The sequence below is a fragment of the Brachyhypopomus gauderio genome, chromosome 1 (assembly GCF_052324685.1).
Source record: "Brachyhypopomus gauderio isolate BG-103 chromosome 1, BGAUD_0.2, whole genome shotgun sequence".
NCBI lineage: Eukaryota > Metazoa > Chordata > Actinopteri > Gymnotiformes > Hypopomidae > Brachyhypopomus > Brachyhypopomus gauderio.
Genome location: NC_135211.1, coordinates 5,103,284 through 5,111,955, shown reverse-complemented (window position 1 = coordinate 5,111,955; position 8,672 = coordinate 5,103,284).

Sequence of the window (8,672 nt, the reverse complement as noted above, 5' to 3'; positions counted from 1 at the left end):
GATTGTCCGTAGCAGCTTCAAAAACACTCCAGTCAGTGCAGTCAAAACAATCCTGCAGGTCTTGCTTAGCCTCTCTGGTCCACTTCTTCACTGTTTTTACAACAGGGGCAGTCATGGCCTGGTGGTTAGGGAACTGGTCTTGTGACCTCAGGTCGTGGGTTCGATCCCCAGACCTGAGGCCATGACTGAGGTGCCCCTGAGCAAGGCCCTTAACCCTCAATTGCTCACTTGTATAAAAATGAGATAAAAATGTAAGTCGCTCTGGATAAGGGCGTCTGCCAAATGCCATAAATGTAAATGTAACAGGCTTTACAGATTTTAGTTTCTGTCTGTAGGTAGGAATAAGGTGAACCAGACAGTGATCCGAGTTTCCCAGAGCAGTGTGGGGCACGGAACGATAGGCATTTTTCAGGACAGTGTAGCAGTGATCCAGTATGTCATTATCCCTGGTGGGACAATTAACATGATGTTTTTTATTTTGGGAGTTCGTGGTTGAGTTTTGCTCTGTTAAAGTCTCCAAGTATGATGAACAATGAGTCTGGGTGATTTTGTTCCAATCCAGTTGTTTGTCCTGCCGGGTTTTGCAGTGCGTCACTCACGCTTGCTTGGGGAGGAATGTAAACGCAGACGAGAATGAATGAAGAAAACTCCCGTGGTGAATAAAAAGGTTTACAGTTAATACACAGAGTCTCTAAGTTGGAGCTGCAGTGTATGTTCAGCACCGAGACATCTGAACACCAACTATCGTTGATATAGAAACATATTCCGCCGCCTCTTGCTTTCCCCGTCAGCTCCTTTACGCGGTCCGCGCGGTGAAGATGAAAGCCGGGCAGATGTAGCGTGCTGTCCGGGATGGACTCGCTGAGCCAAGTCTCAGTGAAGCAGAGAGCAGCTGAGCGGGTGAAACTTTTGTAGTTCTTGTTAAGGAGAAGCAGTTCGTTCATTTTGTTGGCCTGAGAGCGAAGATTCGCTAGATGAATGGCCGGAAGAGTGGTTCTGAATCCCCGCTGACGGAGCTTCACGTCCGCGCCGGCTCGAGTCCCCCGCCTGCGTCTCCTACGCACTCTCCACAGAGCTGCCGCTCCTCCAACTATTAACTCCAGAAAACTTTTCACGTTATCGAGAACTGGCGAAGAACTTCCAGAAGTGGATTGTCCAATGCTCAGCAGTTGATCTCTGGTGTAGACAAGGGGGTTTGAGCTGCATAAAGCACACAAAACAGATAAACACACACAAAACTAGAGAGCGCTGTGCCGAGGCAGCCACCCGCGGCGCCATCTTGCATCATAGATCATCAAATACACCGCAGACGACTGAGGGAGGCTTCAAAACCACTGATGCTGTCTATTGTCTTCTTCCGAAAGGTGAGCGCAGGTCAGTGGCGTTGTAACGAGTGTTGATAACGGAGTTTATCCAATTTTTACCTAGAAAACAAGTTATGTATATAAAAGAGCTCGTAGTGTGCGTGCACGCATGCATGAGCAACCTCACCATGCCATCTGCCACCTCCTCCAACCATGCCAAAGTCCTGAAGCATATCACGCCTTATGTTTATATCAAAGTTTGTGTTTGTTTTTTGATGGTGCTGTTCGCTTAGCTTGAGTTCACCCTGGTATTTTCGTCATGCACGCTTGTGCATGAGATGAAAACACCGCTTCTCAGTCAGGACAAGATCATTTCAATAAACAATTTGTGTCAAGTTTGCTCTCAAAATAGCAGGGAAAAAATGCACAGTAAAACAAAAATAGGAAGATGAACAGAGGACGTTTTTAACAGAGTAGGCAGCCCTAATCCGGAACCCAGGGAGCAGTTGGGGTTGGGTGCCTTACTCAAGGGCATGTTAGTCATGGCCTCAGGCCTGGGAATCTGGGAGGGAGGGGGGACACTTATACTGTGGCATACACTCACTTAACGTAGGCCCACCTAATCCCACAATCTCATGATATTTACAGTTGGTGTATTTAAAAATGCTTTTCAGTAAAGTCAACAACAAAAGCTCCAATAACAAATGATAGTCCAGGATGTGAAATACGAACATTTGGTCACTCTACCTAACTACCAGGCCATGACTGCCCCCACACTGTTTATGTGTGACATATACAACTAGACTTGCATTTCCTGAAGGAATTACTATAGGGCTTGAAAAGGTGTGCCCTAGAGTGTAATGTGTGTAGAGTTTAGTGTATTGTGTATAGTGTATATGGTGTGTTGTGTGTAAGACAACACCTCCTTAGGTATGTATGTGTCTGTGTGGCATGTGTGAGAGATGTATGTATGGAGTGTGTATGAGAGAGGTGTGTGTGTGTGTCTGTGTGGAGTGTGTATGAGAGAGATGAATGTACAGTGGGGAGAACAAGTATTTGATACACTGCTGATTTTTCAGGTTTTCCCACTTGCAAAGCATGTAGAAGACTGTAATTTTTATCACAGGTACTCTTCAACTGTGAGTGATGGAATCTAAAACAAAAATCCAGAAAAATACATTGTATGATTTTTAAATAATTTACATTTACATTTTATGGCATTTGGCAGACAAATTAAATAATTAATTTCCATTTTATTGTGTGAAATAAGTATTTGATACACCAGAAAAAGAAACTTAATATTTGGTACAGAAACCTTTGTTTGCAATTACAGAGATGAGACGTTTCCTGTAGTTCTTGACAAGGTTTGCACACACTGCAGCAGGGATTTTGGCCCACTCCTCCATACAGATCTCCTCCAGAGCCTTCAGGTTTCGTGGCTGTCGCTGGGCCACACAGACTTTTAAGATTTTCTGTTGGATTCAGGTCTGGAGACTGGCTAGGCCACTCCAGGACCTTAAGATGTTTCCTACGGAGCCACTCTTTAGTTGCCCTGGCTGTGTGTTTTGGGTCGTTATCATACTGGAAGACCCAGCCACGACCCATCTTCAGTGCTCTTACTGAGGGAAGGAGGTTGTTGGCCAAAATCTCACGATACATGGCCCCATCCATCCTTCCCACAATGCGGTGCAGTCGTCCTGTCCCCTTCGCAGAAAAGCATCCCCAAAGAATGACGTTCCCACCGCCATGCTTCACGGTTGGGATGGTGTTCTTGGGGTTGTACTCATCATTCTTCTTCCTCCAAACATGACGAGTGGAGTTTAAACCAAAAAGTTCTATTTTTGTCTCATCAGACCACATGACCTTCTCCCATTCCTCCTTTGGATCATTCAGATGGCCATGTGCAAACTTCAGACGGGCTTTGACATGCGTTGGCTTGAGGAAGGGCACCTTGCGTGCACTGCAGGATTTTAATCCTTGACAGCGTAGTGTGTTTTCTTTCAGACTGTGGTCCCAGCTCTATTCAGGTCATTGACCAGGTCCTGCCGTGTAGTTCTGGGCTCATTCCTCACCTTCCTCAAGATCATTGATGCTCCACGAGGTGAGATCTTGCATGGCGCCCCAGACCGAAGGAGATTTTCCGTTATTTTGCATTTCTTCCATTTTCTAATAATTGCACCAACAGTTGTTGCCTTCTCACCAAGCTGCTTGCCTATTGTCCTGTAGCCCATCCCAGCCTTGTGCAGGTCTACAATTTTATCCCTGATGTCCTTACACAGCTCTCTGGTCTTGGGCATTGTGGAGATGCTTGAGTCTGACTGATTGAGTGTGTGGACAGGTGTCTTTTATACAGGTAACGAGTTCAAACAGGTGCAGTTATTACAGGTAATGAGTGGAGAACAGGAGGGCTTCTTAAAGAAGAAGTAACGTCTGTGAGAGCCAAAATTCTTACTGGTTGATAGGTGATCAAATACTTATTTCACACAATAAAATGGAAATTAATTATTTAAAAATCATACAATGTATTTTTCTGGATTTTTGTTTTAGATTCCATCACTCACAGTTGAAGAGTACCTGTGATATAAATTACAGTCTTCTACATGCTTTGCAAGTGGGAAAACCTGAACAATCAGCAGTGTATCAAATACTTGTTCTCCCCACTGTATGTGTGTGTCTGTGTGGAGTCTGCTCCATCTGCCCCTCTGCTCCATCTACCCCTCTGCTCCATCTGCCCCATCTGCCCCTCTGCTCCATCTGCCCCATCTGCTCCATCTGTCCCATCTGCCCCTCTGCTCCATCTGCCCCTCTGCTCCATCTGCCCCTCTGCTCCATCTGCTCCATCTGCCCCTCTGCTCCATCTGCCCCATCTGCTCCATCTGTCCCATCTGCCCCTCTGCCCAATCTGCCCTTCTGCTCCATCTGTTCCATCTGCCCCATCAGCCCCTCTGCCCCATCTGCCCCTCTGCTCCATCTGCCCCATCTGCTCCATTATACATTATATGTGTGCATAGATGTATGTATGTGTGTGTCTGTGTGGTGTATATGTGTGTGACTGTGTGGAGCAGTGACTGTATATATAATGGACAGTATGTCGCCGTTGACTCCCATTGTGAACTTTTGAAGCCACCAAGATGGCCGCACGGACACCGCCATCTTGGATGCACTTGTGCAGTAGATGAAAATTGGAGCCAGAGCATGCGCATTAGAACCGGTAGGCAGGACAGTATCTCCGCCAGAGACCGTATCTCCGCCCCGACATTCGTTAGGATACACCCACCAGTATAGAAACTTTTGACGTTTTACAAAATAAACAAAGGTAAAAGGTTTTAATACTGCTGTCGAGAGTTTTGCTGTCGAGAGTTTTGATGTTGAGCGCGTTCATGTTTGAGCGTCTGGTATTAGATGTCAACCAACGCAGCTATTAACTGTCAATCACCTTATCGCCACACCCCTTTAAATAACACTTAATAACTTCTATAAAATCTGTTAATCATAGAGAAAAACACTGGGAGAGATACTAACACAATGGGGTGTTATAGAATTGACAAAATATAATTGCTCAAAAAACTTATTTTACATGTAATAAAAATTCAAAGTTTCTCGTCCGGCCCATTCACTTACATGGGAATGGGCGGGGTTAAAAGTTGTACTGCAGCCAGCCACTAGAGGGCAGCTGACTCACGGAGGCTTCACTTTTCACTCGTGTCGTCCAGTCCACTTATATATACAGTCTCTGGTGTGGAGTGGGTATGAGAGGGATGTATGCATGTGCGTTTGTGGGGGGAGGGGGAGAGACATTCAAAAATAACTGTGACTATATCTCTGCTTGTCTGAGGGGAGAAGCCTTGTTTAATGTGAATTGCACCCTCCAAACAAACGGTCGTAGTTTGGGACATATTTAACTTATCGCTTAATCGAAGAGATTGTATGAGAGAGGAAACCTTGCTGATGATTTTGGTGCAATTGTGTGTGGTTTGACCCAATACTGTCTGAGTTATGACAAGACAACACAGAGGCAAATTGTGAAAAAGCCAATTCTGATTTTGAGAAATTAACATGGGAGTTAATAGTGGTTTAACAATTGCAGTTTTAAAAATATTAGGGAATTCTCCCAGTTGCAGAGACTGATTAACAATCGTTAGAACTTTAACTCAGAATCTGCTTGAAGAAGCATGTTGGTAGGGTCCAGTTCACATGTAGAGGATTTTAGTGATGAAATCACATCAAGTAGTGTTACCATGTCAACTTCTTGGAAATAAGACATATTAAAGTTAGGCTGAGTAACTGATATAAGGGTTGATAGTCTATTAGTGCTTGTTGCTATGTTCCAGAGTTGTATAGTAATAAAGTAGATCTACTGTACTTAACCACTGTACTTAAGTACTAAAATGCTCTATCTGTACTTTACTGGAGTATTATTTTTTTCTCCTACTTCCACTTTTACTTCACTACATATTTTTATAAACATGTTAGCTGGCGCTGTCACCGGGTCAAGCGATCAGGCTGTCTTATGAGAAAACTGCGCATGCTCCGGTCGCGTCTCATTTACTCTGCTGCTGCCTTCACTGAACATTTGCGCTTCATAATCTAGGTTCACTTGACACGTCATGACTGCCGCAAGGGTCCACTCAGCAAAAATTACGCAATCGCGGTGGCTCCGCGCATGTGCGTTGGCCACGCGCACAGTCGCATCGAGAGGTTGTGCCCCTCTCGATTTTTGTGCGTGCGAAGTTACAAGGTGGAATTCATGCACTTTGAAGGTCCATTTTCAGTATTTTCCAGTACCTTCAGCTTAATTTACATATTTATACAAATACACATATACTCGAAATTATTCCAGATAATTCGCTTTTTATCTCATTAAAAGAGATGGTGCCGTGTTTGGTAACAGCAGAAGAGCTTGTTGGCGTTTTAATGTACACATGTGTATGTATATTGGTACCTTCCACACCTTCAACATCGAGTGATCGTGGCGGTGAGGGTGAGGAAGGAGACCACCCTGGCCCTACCTAGAGACAGTGTTATAAATTCCTATAGGATGAAATGCCATTTCTGCCTCCCTAAAGAGGGTGAAATATTAAACGCAGAGCAGTAGGCTCACCCTTAGAATCCGACGGATGGATTTTCCGTCAAAAATACACCTCTTTTCTCAGCTAAATTAATGCGAACTTGTACTTCTGTGTCAAACCTACGACGTAGCAGGACATAGGTTATGTTTTTTGTGTACGAAGTGTTAAGCCCAGTTTTTTAAGTTGCTACTTGTTTGTACATACAGCAGAGTACAAAACAAAACACTTGTATTTGTGGTCTTTGACATCTTTGATTTGTAAGTGATTTATAAAAGCAATTGATAATCAAACTTTTGACAGCTTTCTTTAATAAAAAAACACAATACTTTTTACTTTCAGTACTTGAGTAATACATTTCAGAATAAAAACTTGCAATACTTAAGTACAAAAAATGCTGAATACTTCTGTACTTCTACTTAAGTAAAGTTTTTAAAGAACACTTCAACTTCTACTCAAGTAAATTTTTGATAGAGTACTTAATAATAATAATAATAATAATAAATTTTATTTGTTTGGCGCCTTTCATGGCACTCAAGGTCACCTTACAAAATTGAAACAAAATTAAAACATACAATAAATATAAAATTCTAACACAGCAACAGAGATAAAATTACATTTGTTAAAGTGAAAAAGCCAGTTTGAACAGATGAGTTTTAAGAGCAGTTTTGAATTCTGAAATAGAGTGCAATGTTCGTATGTGTGTGGGGAGTGTGTTCCAAAGCTTTGGAGCAACATGGGAAAAAGCCCTTGCGCCCATTGTGCGGAGATTAGCAGTTGGTTCTACCAGGAATCCTGCAGAAGAGGAGCGCAGAGTGCGGGAGGGAGTGTAAAACTGAAGGAGATCTGTAAGATAGTCAGGTGCCAGGTTGTGAAGTGCCTTAAATGTCAGTAACACAATTTTAAAACTGATCCGTTGTGATACTGGGAGCCAGTGTAACTGGATAAGCAGGGGTGTGACGTGCTCGGTGGACTTGGTGCGTGTAATTATCCGTGCTGCTGAATTCTGTATAAGCTGAAGTCTTTGGATGAGTTTATTTGGAAGGCCTGCCAGTATTGCATTGCAGTAGTCGATCCGTGATGTAACTAATGTATTGACTAGTATTTCTGTAGAGTGTTGTGATAGGATGGGCCTTAATCTGGAGATGTTTCTCAAGTGGAAAAAAGCAATCCGGGAGGTATTGTTTATGTGAGTGGAAAAAGAGAGCGTGCTGTCCAAAATCACACCAAGATTTGTAACATGAGTGGAAACAGGTACAACATCCTCAGCAATGGAAAGTGAACTAATGGTATTTTTTGAGAGTGAAGCTTTGGATCCAATAAGAAGTATCTCGGTTTTCTTACTATTAAGTTTCAAGTAATTTTTTGTCATCCATGTGTGCACATCACGGAGACAGGCAAGCAGATTATTTGGGAGAGTAGTGGAATTAGGATTAGTGGATACATAAAGCTGTGTATCATCAGCGTAACAATGAAAATGAATGCCATAATGACGGAAAATATTGCCAAGTGGTAGAAGGTATATGTTAAACAGGAGCGGTCCCAATACTGAACCCTGTGGGACTCCACTACAGACTGTTGAGCAGTCTGACCTGTGGTTCTGGATCTGAACAAACTGTGTCCTGTTGGTAAGGTAGGAAGCAACCCATTTATAAACTGTACCTCTGACCCCAATGCTAGCCAGGCGATCCATGAGAAACCGATGAGATACAATCGGTTTTACTTTTACTCAAGTATAGGTCTCTAATACTTTATACAACACTGATATGGTCTGCCTTATACTAGTAATCTTGTCCCTAAAAAAATATTGCAAACTCATCACATGTTTCAGGGAAGACACAGAAGGTGGGGTTTACTAGCTGATCTATACTTCTGACAAGGCAGCTGGGTTATTATTAGATAAATCGATTAAGGTAGAGAAGTAGTTTTTTCTTGCTGATTTCACTTCACTGTTGTAATCCTGCATTGTTGTTTAATAAATATCAAAATGTACTTGCAATTTTGACCTTCGCCAACGTCTCTCAGCTTGCCTACTGTAGCTGACAGACGAGTTGTTTACTTTTGTGCGGTTGTGTTTAGTGTTGCTATAGAGACGAACGGTTTTTCTTGGGGTCCGGGTTGCTTGTAGACAACTGCTGATTTTACACTCCACTTCGCTGTTTTTCTTTCTTTCTCTTTTTGATTTGAAGAGCACATGTGTTTACTTTAAGTTGTCGTCGTGTTGGTGTTATTCTTTATATTCTCAAGTTCATTGTCTAAGATAAAGTAACTACTACTGAAGAGAAGTTCATCTGACTTTCGT